The sequence below is a fragment of the Hippoglossus hippoglossus genome, chromosome 10 (assembly GCF_009819705.1).
Source record: "Hippoglossus hippoglossus isolate fHipHip1 chromosome 10, fHipHip1.pri, whole genome shotgun sequence".
NCBI lineage: Eukaryota > Metazoa > Chordata > Actinopteri > Pleuronectiformes > Pleuronectidae > Hippoglossus > Hippoglossus hippoglossus.
Genome location: NC_047160.1, coordinates 18,043,034 through 18,056,460, shown reverse-complemented (window position 1 = coordinate 18,056,460; position 13,427 = coordinate 18,043,034). Strand labels below are relative to the sequence as shown.

The 13,427-nt window shown below is 43.4% G+C and overlaps 1 long non-coding RNA gene across 2 annotated transcripts in view; it reads right to left on the bottom strand.

Moving 5' to 3' along the window:
* Positions 1 to 6,108, bottom strand: part of LOC117769741 — a 33,625-nt gene extending 27,517 nt beyond the window's left edge. The window contains exons 1-2 of one of the 2 annotated variants that reach the window (XR_004615308.1): positions 4,893 to 6,108; positions 4,547 to 4,696 (exon numbers count right to left, since the gene is read on the bottom strand). This is a non-coding gene — a long non-coding RNA (uncharacterized LOC117769741). Of the gene's footprint in view, positions 1 to 4,546 lie in introns of both variants that reach the window. The other variant, XR_004615307.1, reaches the window with a different exon arrangement.
* Between the last annotated feature and the right edge of the window lie 7,319 nt (positions 6,109 to 13,427).

Here is a 13,427-nt window from a genome sequence, read left to right as displayed (position 1 = left end):
TCCTGCAGTGAAATGTGAGCAGGTCACATATCATGTGTGTCATCTTTGCAGATGTTTGGTGACATGCAGAACATGTTCCCAACTCAAACGTGGTGCATGGCAGCTTTCAGCTCAGACACGTGTTGAGATGTGATGTGTTGCGATGGCAGGACAGCTGATACCACAGATAACATTTTTTTTTTATAATATCTAAAATAAACCTCAGCAGTCAAACCACAGTGCTGACAAATAACAGATAGATGAGACTACATTTCTGCATAGTTGAATGTTTATAAGGCGCAGAGACGGAGAAGTGTCAACCGATCAATATTAAAGTAAAAATAGGTTCAACTTATATACAGTATTTGTATTTCTGATAATGCTCTTATAAACATATTATTTATGTCCTCTACAAATATATATTTATGCTTTGCTTTGATGAATTTAGTCATTTACCATCGATTGTCTCAATTGTAACTAAGGCAAAGAAAAAAAAGCCTGAAGTCTAAAAGCAGGAAAATCACTCATGGGCCTAAAATATTAGGGTGCTTTAATTTGTGTGTGAAATTGGAACGTCTTTGAAGAGAATCCACAAAACCCAAGTCCCTATTTATTTCTCATCAGGGCTGTGACTCTGACACGTCTCTTTTGTGCCCTAGAATTGTGGCCGGCCTCATTTAGGCCACGTTTAAAGAAATATGTGACCAGAAGGTGAATCAGGTGAAGCAATTTAACTCGACACAATTAAAACAGGGCCTCTGTGATATATGCAGGCCTCCCAACTCATTTAATCATTTCCCTCTCAGAGTCTAACACTGTGCTCATAATACTCTCATCATCATCATCTTCATCATCATCATCATCATTTCAGTTTACCATTTTCTATATATTCTAATTTGGTGCCGAAAAACATTCAGAATATCAAAACAAAACGTACACTTCATATTTGTTAATGTTGGCATCAACACAGCACTGATCCATTTGTATTAAAATTTAATTAAAACAAATTGTCAATAACTGTAAAACCACACGTCTGTTTTTAGTTCACATTAATTCTGTCGCTTTTACCTCATTATCCTCATTGAAAAAATAGGTTTCAATTTTCCGAACTTTAGAATTCACCGTATTTCTGTAATAGCGAAAACAAAAATAAATAAGACCGCCACATAAAAAAAAAATACATGGTTGAATGTTAAACTTTTAATTATCTGGATTAGCAGCAGTCTGATTTAAAAATATATCTCAAATTAAATTAAAGCAGATAATAATGTAATTTATATTTTCACCAAAGCCGAGGTTGTGGGGAAGCTGGTTTTTGTTTTATTTAATTTTACTTTTTGCAGTAAATAAACTTCAAAGTCAATCATATTATGAAATAAATAATTTATTCAATATGTTAATGTGTAATAGAAATACAGGCTAATTTAAAAAACAATAAAAAATAAAAGCGATGTTGTGAGATATATATATTTTCAGGGTTTTTATTCTGGTTTATAACATGAAATAAAAATGTTTAATTGCTGTATTAAAAAAATGATTAACAGGGCTCTTCTTTAAAATTTTGATCATGAAAAATAATGCTGACTCAAAATAATACTTTACAGTGTGATTGTTAGAATAAGCACAGGTGTCCCACCAGAAAACGTAATTTTATCAATTTTATTTTTTGGTTTTGACGTCTTATTCGCACTCAAATACTTTTTTATAAATAGAGACAATTATAAGTGGGTTTCGTAGCTTTCTATCCTAATTTCTTCAGAGGGAGAAAAGAAAGTTATTTGAAAATTCTTGCTAACTTTTTCACCTTATGTCAGACAAATATGAAATCTGCAAGAACAACGGAAAAGTAATTATGCTTATTTAGTGTTGGTTTAGCTGTTTGTTGAAGAAGCCATCTGTTTATAAACGTCTTTGTGATTCTTCTCAATTGTTTCTACATTTGTGAAACTTAACGTGCGGCATCAAAAGACAAGGCAATTCATTAGCTCTCTGTTTCAAGGTGCTATATAATTGGCAGAAGATGCTTTTATTTCAAGTTTCTCCTTTTCTTCAAGGAACATTGTCTGGAATAAGACGCTCTCATCACAATCTAATAATATGCAACGATAAATAAGAGCCAGCGTTTTTTTGATCAAAAACTTGTGAGTCAAGTCAGATGTTTGTCTGAGATTGAAACGTGAAACTTCCCTCAGTTTGCAGAATGAAAGGCCACCATCTGTTTTTCATATGTCCATGTGCAGAGAGGACATTGAACTGTCAGCAGTGTCCCTCCTACTTATCAGAACACTTTTACATCACCCACAACACAAACCTTCAGCTCTGTACTGCTCCTTTGTATTGTATTTACATCCCTGGGTCAACAGTATTGAAGGAGCGAACAATAAACATTTGCTTGTTGACGGATGTAAAGTTCAAGTCATTCTTTTCGTTCGAGCAAACGACCGAAAATCGTATTTTACGTGCAAAATTTGGCTACAACATAAATTTAAGATAAAATACAGGTTTTATTTTTTACATATTTTACACATTTATTTCTTTTTTGTGTCTTTCTTTCTTGCTTCTCTTCTTTCCTACCTTTAACCTACTTAAACCTGTCAGGGAAACTTTAAACATTACAGAGCATATTGTAAAACCCCCCAAACACCTCCATAATCTAAACTTTAAAATCTGAGATCAGTGGGAAAGTACACTGGGAGAGAAAGTTACCAATCTCATCCTTTAAATCTCAATTACAAAGAAAACTATCTCTCACATGATTTTTCCAAAGTTAACCTAACGCATAAGGAGGAGGAGAAAAAAAAAAAAGGATAAAAATTTGAAGGCTTTCCTTGTGTCATACTATGAAGGCTTTCAACTGCAGCGTCTCAAACAGACTTTCATATGAAGCTGTCACATTTTTACTCATCTCATAACTCACAATTCTGGCTGAAAATATTTACATAGTCGAACTCATTCGAACACTGAAGTCTGTTGAAGTGTGCCGCATTAAATTTTTTTTTTTATTTACGTAATCTCTCCATAAATTGTGTAAACTGCAAACTATTTCATGCCATGAAAACCAAATTGCACATTTTTAAAAGTCCATCACAAGTCGTAATGTAAAGAGAGCGAATCGCTTGTGTAATATTACAGCGCAGACTTTATATGGGGAAACTAAATGTGCGAGAGCGGAGAATTTAGCAAACGGGACAAAACGAGAAATTCTGCGATGCGGTGTGTGGTGCAGCGCCTTAATGTAAAGTCAACTGGGAACGTGCAGCATCCTGAGAGATCCAGCTCCATCTTCTTCCTCCCCTGCTAGCTTAGCAACAGCGGCCATTTTGTCTGCATTTGTGTAGGTCCCGGTGTCTTTCTCAGTTCGTGCCACGTGTCACTGAAATTCTGGTATGTGGACGGTAAGCGCCAGTTTTCTGTTGAGATTTCGCAGGAAGGAGATCTCTTAATTTGCCCCTTTAAGCAGATATCCAGTGGATTGTATCAGGCATGTGCTGTGCATGTCCCAGGCATGTATTGCTTTCATTTCCTGCTCAGAGCGTTGGACGGTGTTTAGCATGAACCACATGGCTGTCAGACAAATGCACATGCATACAAGACACATGTGTGTGCGCACAATGTGGGTGCGCACACACCACACACACACACACACACACACACACACACACACACACACATACACACATGCACACGCACGTTAAAATAGGATGAGCTGATCCCTTCCAGAGTCTGCATCAACCACCCACTGCTCCCACCGCCACACCACGTAGAGAACCCACCACAGGATGTATAAGCCCAGCTGTCCAGAGGTCACCTTGGCGTGTTTACTTGACTTGAGTGGATGCACAGAGGCAGAGTGGACCTCCACCATCCACCACGGCTCATCTACCTGCACGCGCTCAGCTCTCGACTCTACTCGTCGTGTAGCTTTGGTAAGTAGCACAATCTGTACTTTTTTTTTTTTTTTTTTTTTTTACTAAAGTCAGCTGCAGCGGGGGGAGAAAAAAAAAAACGTGATGGACAGACCTGCTGAAGACTGCGCTCGCTTACGTCAACTTTTTCCAAATCATGTCGTTTACTCACACGTCATCAATTAGTTAGAGATCTGCTGATGAACGTCTTCCCTTTCAAGTTTGGCAGAATAATTCACTGGGAATCATTACATTTTTAATCTATGGTGTTTCTCAGGAGCAGTTGGGAGACGACTGTAGGACACTTTGCTGAGGCTGAACTAGAAAATGACCACACTGTACTGTAGATGCTGCAGAGGGACAGTGTCAAGCTCGTGATCTTTTCTGCATCTTTGCGACACAGCAGCTGAAGATAAGGTGACGCAAACACACAAAGATCGAGGAGATGGAACGACTGAAATGTGCTGATGTGTGATCTACATCTGCGTTTCAGAGGTTTGTGGGTCTGTTGTCACTTCACAGGGCCGAGCTGCCAATCCTCAACTAACCAGGTACCTCTGCACTGTGTGTTGTCGCAGGCAGCTCTGCACACACACACACACACACACACACACACACACACACACACACACACACACACACAAGCCCACACAGACACTCACCTCAGCATTGCACTATGGAAACACTGGAGCCTCATCTGATTCTGGTAAGGTCCACAATGTCCACGTACTGGGCACAGAGGGGTAAAAAAGACTGGGAGTGAGGCCCAGAGACTGGGCTTTCTGTGTTTCCTGAGAGCTGCCCTGACCACCCTGGTAAATATAGGAGAGCAAATCCTTTTCAGGTTGAGAGTATGACACAGGACTGCCACATAAATCAGTGCAGGCCCAGCCCGGCACAGACTGGGAGCGCCATGGGAGTGGTAGGCGGCTCTACGGTGAGGTTTTTTGGTGAAGGATTATGGATTGAGACGTACAGCTGGGAGGCTAAAGTTACACTTTTCATTACCACTTCGAGGGGGTCTCGGCTGCCTGGAAGCCAGTCAGATTTGTGAAGACCTCTTTCTCCCCCTGGAATGGTTGTAATTCTGCAGGCGCATTCTTCACCTGAGGATAATTGTTTTTGATATGGCAAAAACAATTTGGCCAAACGCAATGGGAAATGCTGTTTTTTTTTTTCTTTCTTTCTTTTTTTTTTTTTTCCCAAACAGAAGAATGAAAAAATAAAGAAAAAGGAGAGGGCATTGTGAAAAGTCCTCATTCACCAAAAGACCAGAGTAAAGAGAGAGCAGTATGCCCCCTTCTGGCTCTTTTCTTCTCTCCCTCTTTTCTTCTCGTCTTTTTTTCCCTGGCGTCTGGAGATGTGAAGAAATGTCTTTTGATCAGCTCTGACAGAGCCTGGGCCATGTGAAGAGGGTGGTTAGCGGGACTCTGCCAATCCATGCAAGGCAAAAATGTTCCTAATAAGAGAGTAATAAGCTAACGAGTGCTGGGTGTCTGTCTGATCCACATCCTGGGTACTGTTTGTGCCAGCACACCCAGTGTCTTCTGACGTGTACGCAGCGCTCACCAGTCTTTGGACTGTTTGCCAGGTCACTGCGTTTCACCTGGACCGTCCCATATGCTTTCACCAATGGTGCAATAGTCTGAAATTCGAGCACCTCGTGGGCTCGACAGAATTGAGAGAGCGGGTGTTTCTATTTCTGATTTCCTACACACATCTCTGGTTTTCAAAATGTTCAGAATGTAGGCTACAATATGTTTTGTATTTGCTTTGCTGAGAACGTATACAGGGGTGGAAAAATAAAGTGCAGGGTCGGTTTCGAGCAAAAGAAATTTGTCTCACCTTGCCCACACAACATCAACGTGGGCTATTTCCACAACTGACTGCTTCCATTGTATGTGTGGGTTTGAAGTGGTCACATATCAAAGGGCTCTGTCTCTGCAGGGTGGATTCTCTGCTACTCTGTACAGCAGGGAGATAGTTACCTCTCACAGCTTCTCACTGCACCATCCCAGCCCAAATAAACACATCACCTCCACTGCAGGGGGAGGAGGACAACAGCACAGCTGCCACCCCCCTTGCTTTCTTCCTACCCAGCAGCACCACCAGCCAAGTCCACAGTGCTGCAGGGCATCCCAGGCATGAACAGGTGCTGTCGTGGTGGAGCCGGGCCTGGTCTTACAGGCCTGCGTGTCTCTGGGCCTGTGCTAAGTGCTGGATGTGTGAGGGCCAGACCGGGCCAGACTTTAATGGTGTGTTGGTGAGTCCCGGGCTCAGCGCTGGTAATTATGGTGGAGAGAAGGCGATTAGGCAGCGCTAAGCAGCCCAGCGAGGGGGACGGGCCCACACCCAGCAGGGAGGGGAGTCCTGCCATGGGAGGGACCAATCAAGTGTAAAGCAGAGCGCAGACCCTGGGCCTTGGTTCAGTGGGAAAAGGCTTGGCCACTGGTTCAGAGCGCCGCAACTTTCACGGATTAGTAGAGACACTATTCTGAAGACTGAAAGGGGGAGCACAGCACGGAGGCAGCATCAATGCATGCGTGCACACACACAAACACGCAGTCACACACAGTCTCTCTCTTTCTCTCTCTCTCTCTCTCTCTCTCTCTCTCTCTCTCTCTCTCCCTCTTACACAAAAAAAAATCCACCAACAGCTGGGAGGAGGGCCACAGCCATTGCCATATTACCATAGCAACGGCATATCTCACATTTGATCCCAAATGAAGACACTTTGGGCTGCAACCGAGATATTTATTCTTCCAGTTAATGGCAGCATTTTAATAGTTTCTCTCAGCGCTTGTAGAACGCTTCCCCCTGACTGAGTTAATGAGCTGCAATTGGAGGTGCTTGGTGCATCAGACAAGCATCTTGTCGTTTAGTGAATTACAGGATTTCTACACTGCGAATTTAACTCGTGCATTTATGTGGCAAAGGGGCTCCACTGTCAGCCGTAAGGACTTTTAAATTATTGGTTAAGCGTCGTCACTTCCTCGGGTCGACGGCAGAATTCAGGGCAAACAAATGGATCCCGTTTGAGAGGAGAGGTACTTTTAAACAAAGCGATGGCAGTTTGGCCAAATTAGACGTTTTCCACTGCTCAATGCCTTTGGCTGGTCCAACAACTTTGAAGAACAAGCTTATGCTGTGCTCCACATGCATTAGATCCCTTTATCCAATTGGTTTTAAATGTAATTCTTGAAAAGCAGATAAGAAACTAGGGAGAGCCGTGAAACAGCAGGTTTGGCTGCTCTGTGGAAAAAACGACCCCAGTCGTGATTAAATGACTAAAAATGACAAATTAGTGAAAGATTAGTTTTCAAGAAACCATTTGGTATCGAAAAAAAGTTTAAAAGTGGTGCAAATCGAAGCAGAGGAAACACTTGACGCTTTCTTATAACATCGTGATACAAGAAATCAGGTAAATCGACCATTTCCATTTACTCTGTTGGCACTGAAATGCAAAATCACACATAGTATTTTGTACGTGGAGTTAGTTAAGCGAGGGTATTAAAGGTGAAAACAAAGAAGAGTTAAGTATCACACTAACATCTGGCCGAGAGCGCTGTTGAAGGATAAATTGGAAGTTTTCATCAGTTTTTCTTCATCGTGCTTATTTTCGGCGACTGTTTTGGTTCAGCTTTGTCCTCGTTTTGGAAAGAGAGTAAAGTGGTGACTCTGATTTGTTTCTGGATGGGATTGGAGTATACGAGAGCTGGAGTTCTATTCTGTTTAATGGCGTCTCTTCCCCAGACAGCGTGTGCGTGTGTGTTTGTTTGTGTGTGCATGTGTGTGCGTGTGCGTGTGTGTGTGTGTGTGTGTGTGTGTTTGTGTTTGTGTGTGTGTGTGTGTGTGCATTTGAGATGAGGAGAGTACGCCTGCTTTTGGTAGTATCATCCTGCAAAGCTCTCTCTCTCTCTCTCTCTCTCTCTCTCTCTCTCTCTATGAGCATTGCTCATCATGCTTCAACTTTGAAGTCACAGCTTTCTCTTTCCCTTTTTTTTTTTGTCTCTGTGTGGCTTTGATGCACTAACATCCAGTGACTAGTTCCTCTAATGCCTGGATCCTTGTGCCTCATTCTTCCTCCTCTGCCAGTGCAGGAACGGTGAGTTTCTCGCCTTTGAAACGACGTCCATAAATTACAACTTGTCAAGTGTCATTTTCCTTGTTTACAGCCATTTTGGGCTCCCACTCCCTTATGTTCCTCTCTTGTGTTTCACATTTAATTGCACCAATAATGTTGCTGGTGTTCGCCAGCTCTGCACATGCAGCTTGTTGCCGCTAAGGGGGTGCGGAAACTATTAAAATATTTTCCAGGCTTTGCGAGTTTTATGTGTGTAATTTGTGTGGATATATCCCACTGTGTTACCACCAACTAGGAGAACAGAATGAGATTGTGCTGTGGCCTGCGTTACAATAGCGAGAGGGAGTTTGGCGGAGACAGGGAATGGGCTCAGGGGTAAGAGGAGGAGTTAGAGAGGAAGAGGGGAAGAAAGAGAGCAGGGTCTGTACAGGAAATCTGCACCAAGTGTTCCTAAAGAGCTTGTGTTTTTCCTCCCCTGCACAAACAGCTTAATTTATTGCATGTCTGCTGAAGTCAACAGCCCTTTATAACCCCACAATAATTTCCCATATGTTCCATATATCACCACAGAGAGAGGGCAGAGGAGAGAGGGAAAGCGGAGAGAGAGAGAGAGAGAGAGAGAAGAAAACGACTGAGGCTGCAAATATGTTCAAGGCCATACACACACACACACACACACACAAACATGCATACACACAGGAGATCTGGCCAATTGCAGCAGGGACGTACTGTCAGCAGCCTCGTCTCTATCAGACCCACATTGGTATGTGTGGATGTATGTGTTATTCCCCTCACACCACCACACCTGTGGGTGGGCTATGAAATATTAAACACTCTTGTTGTGGTTGTTTACTTTCATCATTAAGGGAGAGTCCTTGATAACAGAACTCTTCTCTCCTCTGGATGTGCAGCAGGGAGTAAAACCATGTGAGGGTCCGGCACGACCTTCACTTCCCCCAGCAGGATCAGTTTGTTCTGGTAAAAAAATTAATAAATAAAACATTTTATTTTATTGGAGTCAGCAGTCTTCTTCTTTTATTATTTTATTATTGCCTTTAATTTAGAATTTATAAGGATATGCAAATATCTGATCGTTTGTAACACACTACATAGTAATTATAAGCCAATATAAGGACATTTCATGTTAATTAATGAAAAATAACTTTGAAGATATATTTTTTCTTCATACATTATGTGTGAATATCGTCATTCATTATCTGTTTATAGCTGCCACTTATGGACGCCCATAGGCAGGGTTATAGTTGGCTGTTATACACCATCTGCTAACAGCCACATTATACTATTTATTAAAAGTGTGTATACTGCTTAATAATACTAGTGTTACAGATAAATCCACATTAAAGATTAAAGATCCACATGATTACAATTTTTGGTGAAACATTTATTTCCTTGTAATAAATGACACCAAGCAAAATAACAATCATTTAACATGAAATATTGCATCTGTACCTACAGCAGCTTTGCTACCACAGTGGTTTATGGTGCGTGAGTTTTGTGTCAGCTTATGTTGGCATTAGTAATAATAATGGTAGTAATAAACTTTATTTATATAGCACAAGATAAAAATGAATAGTATCCTTTGTGCAGCCATGAAGACCAATGGATGTGGACTTGACTCACGCCAGAGAAAAGAAGAAACAGGCAGCCCCCTGTTGGTCTGGCTGATACAGACAGGGACGGGACAGGATGGGATTCGGGCGGTGGGGGCCAGCTGGTGGTGGTGGTGATGGAAGGAGGGGGGGGGGGGTAAGGTTGAGGATGTCAGGGAGCTGATCGATCCTCAGCTGCAGGTGGCCGAGCTGGAGAGCAGCTCGGAGCACCCTGAAACCTGTCCTGACTACCAAGGAAACTGCAGACAAAGACACGTATACGCACAAACAAAGCAGCACATATGGAGGGACTATACGCTCCAGCAAACATCTAGTGGAAATGGTTTGGAGTAAGAGTTGTTTGATTCAATCGTTTATTGTGATACTCATACAGCATCTTTCATAATGACTTCATTTGATTTCTGTACGTAAATAATGATCTTTGGGTTTGCGTGTGATTCGTGGTTTATAATAAAGCTCTATTGTATTGATCATTGTGGGATTGAAAGCTCAGAAAAAGCCTCCGTCACATGATTGAACACCATCAACACCATCATGAAAAAAGGAACATTGTGGTTGATCACACACTTTAGAAAAATATCCTTTTAAAGATATTTCTCTCCACATCTGCACAAACGAGTGAATCATCAAGTTTTATGGGGAGAAACCGCCTCATCCCCTGCAACTCCTTCGTCATAAAGAAATAGGTTAAGCCTTGATGTATAAATCACAGGCAGACTGTAAATCTCCTAAAATCCTTTCATGCTTGTTAAAACAAAAAGGGTCTTGCTTGGGAACATGTATTGAAGATCACAGTTTGTTGTGGCAGCGGCTACGTTTGAATCAATACAAGGTGCAATGGTGTAAGAGATGGATGCAGAGCTGAAAGACGGAAAAGAAAAGAGTCAGACAGGATGAATGAAAGGATTTTTACTATAAAGTTGCCCTCACCCTGAGAGTGTGGCGGCTCTCGCAGATGCGCAAGTTAGCTCAAAATGGGAGAACGATTTAGTGTTTGGGTCCCTGGAGACGGAACCTGTCTGGACATAGTGTGCACTCAATAGCAGATCAATATCTCTACAGTATCAACCAGACCCAAGCCAGCTCCCTCCTCCCACTACCCGACACACAAACAACATGAAATGAAATCTTATTTGATGTTACTCTGTGGGCAAATGATTGAAGGACGCCTTGGGCTAAAGACGATTTGGCAGGAAAAGAAAACTTAAATACATCACTGGTGCTCAATGACTTACTGTATTTAGAGGGTCCCGCAGTGGAGAGCAGATGTGTTTATCACAACTATTGCTGTATGTTAATTAAGGTTTATTGCTGGTGAGTCTTGATGTAATATATTACCTTGTTATAAGGCCTGGGCGCTCTGGGTCAGGAGGCGAGGGGGAGTTTTACTGCCGCTCCAGAATCGAACAAACAGGCTTTATTTGCCCTTTCCTATTGACCCTGACGTGCAGCAGTAAAGAACTGATATTTAAAGCAGTGATGAATCCAGCATGTTACTGCTGGGGCCACCAGTCTGGCTCGCTACGGCTTATTGAAGTTGTTAGAATGTAAAGAAGGAAGAATTGAATCCTTGTTTAAATCTTCACCACTCAATGGATTGTTGAAGAAAAGCCATAAATTTATATATATGCCCCAAAAGACTGTTTAAAGATGAGGGGACGACATGTGGTCGAGGCTTGAGAGGATTCACATGCTGCAACTGCCACTGTCCTGATAAGAGCATCTTCTGTTTCACTTCTCTTCAGCACAGATTCCTCTGAAAAAACAAAGACACAGAAAAAGAGGGAAATCGTGCAGTTGATTTAGAGGAAATGAGTGAAATGTCAAGGACTTCTCTTCATTACCAGAAAGGCCTTCTCACAACTCCTCCCGGTGAATGAGCTCCAGTGAATAGGCTGCAGCATTCACCCGCCATCCTATGCAAACAAGTTGTCCAAGTACCACATTGTTTCAAAGGACCTTGTGACATGCAAAAAAGCGGGCAGTGTCTTGGACACACATACTACCCCAGACTCTTTCACGCCCAGGCTAAACGTTTAGCCACCCGGGCTAATTAACTGCTGTGAAAGAGCGTGCATCAAAGGAGGGCCGAATCTGGAGTCGCTGTGGCCAACCCTCGGGCCCAGAGGTCAGCCCTCTCCAAGACACAAGTTGGGACGTCCTGGCCCTGGACCTCTGGACGCTAACCCTTAACCCTTGCAAGAGCATATCAAAGCTCCGGCAGCAGAGAATCGCACAGACATCCCCCAACAATAACAGGAGGACATCAAAGAGCTGGTTGGAAAAAGACGAGAGGAAAAAAAAATAAAAGCAAGCCAATATCAAATTCCCTCTTATTCTGCCGATATTCCAAAAGATGAATATAATTAATCTCTCCAAGTTGTCATGGGTCTAAAGGGCCCTTGCTGTGCTGCAGCCTCCTTGGGGCACTTGAGGAGAATTATGTGATTAAACAGACCTGTGAATTCTGGACACAGGCGGAGAGAAGAAAGCTTCAGTCCTCTTCATAATGCCCCTAATGAAGTGGCTGGTGGCTCCGTCATCCCTGGCTGGGCCTTGTGCAGCCTGTTCACAATCTGTCTAATGACAGAGCGGGGGCTGCCGAGCGCACCAGTGCTTCCCAATGAGCCACAAAGGGAGATCACAGGCTCCATTGTGGCTAGGCACAGGAGCTTAGCACTCATCAGGCCCAATAAACCTGTCTCTAGTCAGGGTAGGACACACCCCTCCGCCGCCGGCCAAGAGCCCCACACAGCACACTCCATCAGTCGCTCACTCTGTCATTATGACATCAGAGTGACATGGCCTCATCACCTGCTGAAATGCAACTTACACCCTCGCTCACTACTGTTTGTGTTTACATGTTGACACTGGGGTAACAGGCCTTTTTTTTCTCCCCTCTTGGCGACCGCCGTTGTGTGTACTGCCGTGCACATAATGTATGGGTATGTATCTGCATACAACTGGGTGTTTACTTGCCCGCCCTTTCGCCTCCATTTTAAACAGGGGCCGCTCCTCTTGGCCTGCGCTGCCTCCCAGAGCTCCTGCCAAATGTATGCAAATGAGCATGTCCACAATGGCGCCCACAGCTGCACGCAGTCGGCCAAAGACAGAGGACAAGGCAGCCGTCCCTTTCATCCGTAACCCCTGATCCCCTCTCAGTGACACGTCATGTTCACCCCAACACTGGTCCCCGCCAAAGAACCATGTCGCCTCCCAGCCCAAATACCCACTCCCTACAGCTTCTCTCTATACACACAGATGAGCCTTTGGTCTGGCTCCCAGGAGCGTTGGTCCAGAATGCGCCCCTGACACTCTGCGTGGCGTTTCACATACCTCCAGCACGTCGATGGCCCCTCCAACCTTTGTGGGACCAAAGTGAAAAAGGAAATGTTGGGAAAAGTAAACAACTTGTGCTTTTTTTCCCCCCACCCTCCATACTTATTGAACAGGCTTTTCCTCTGTGGTCATTATTTGGGCTAAAATGACTGTGCTGAGCGGACGAGGACAGAGGGAGGGAGGAGGGGGGAGGAGGGTTATCCCCCAAAAAATAAAAGAGTGGGGGTAAAAAAACCTGATTGCTTTAATCTCAGTGCTCGCGGCGCACCCCTTTTCATAAAGCTCTTTGGCCGTGTGATTCAGACCCAGGCCCCAGTGTTCTGCGCCCCACTATTGTTCTCACATGAAAATCAATTCCCTTGAAGACTCTCCTTAATCCCATTTTTGGCGTCAACAATGGCCACTTGTGCACGGCCCTGATAGACTAAGAGCTGGGATGATGCGGCTGTCTGCTCTGATTCCAGCCCATTCAGGTAACGGCGGCCCGCA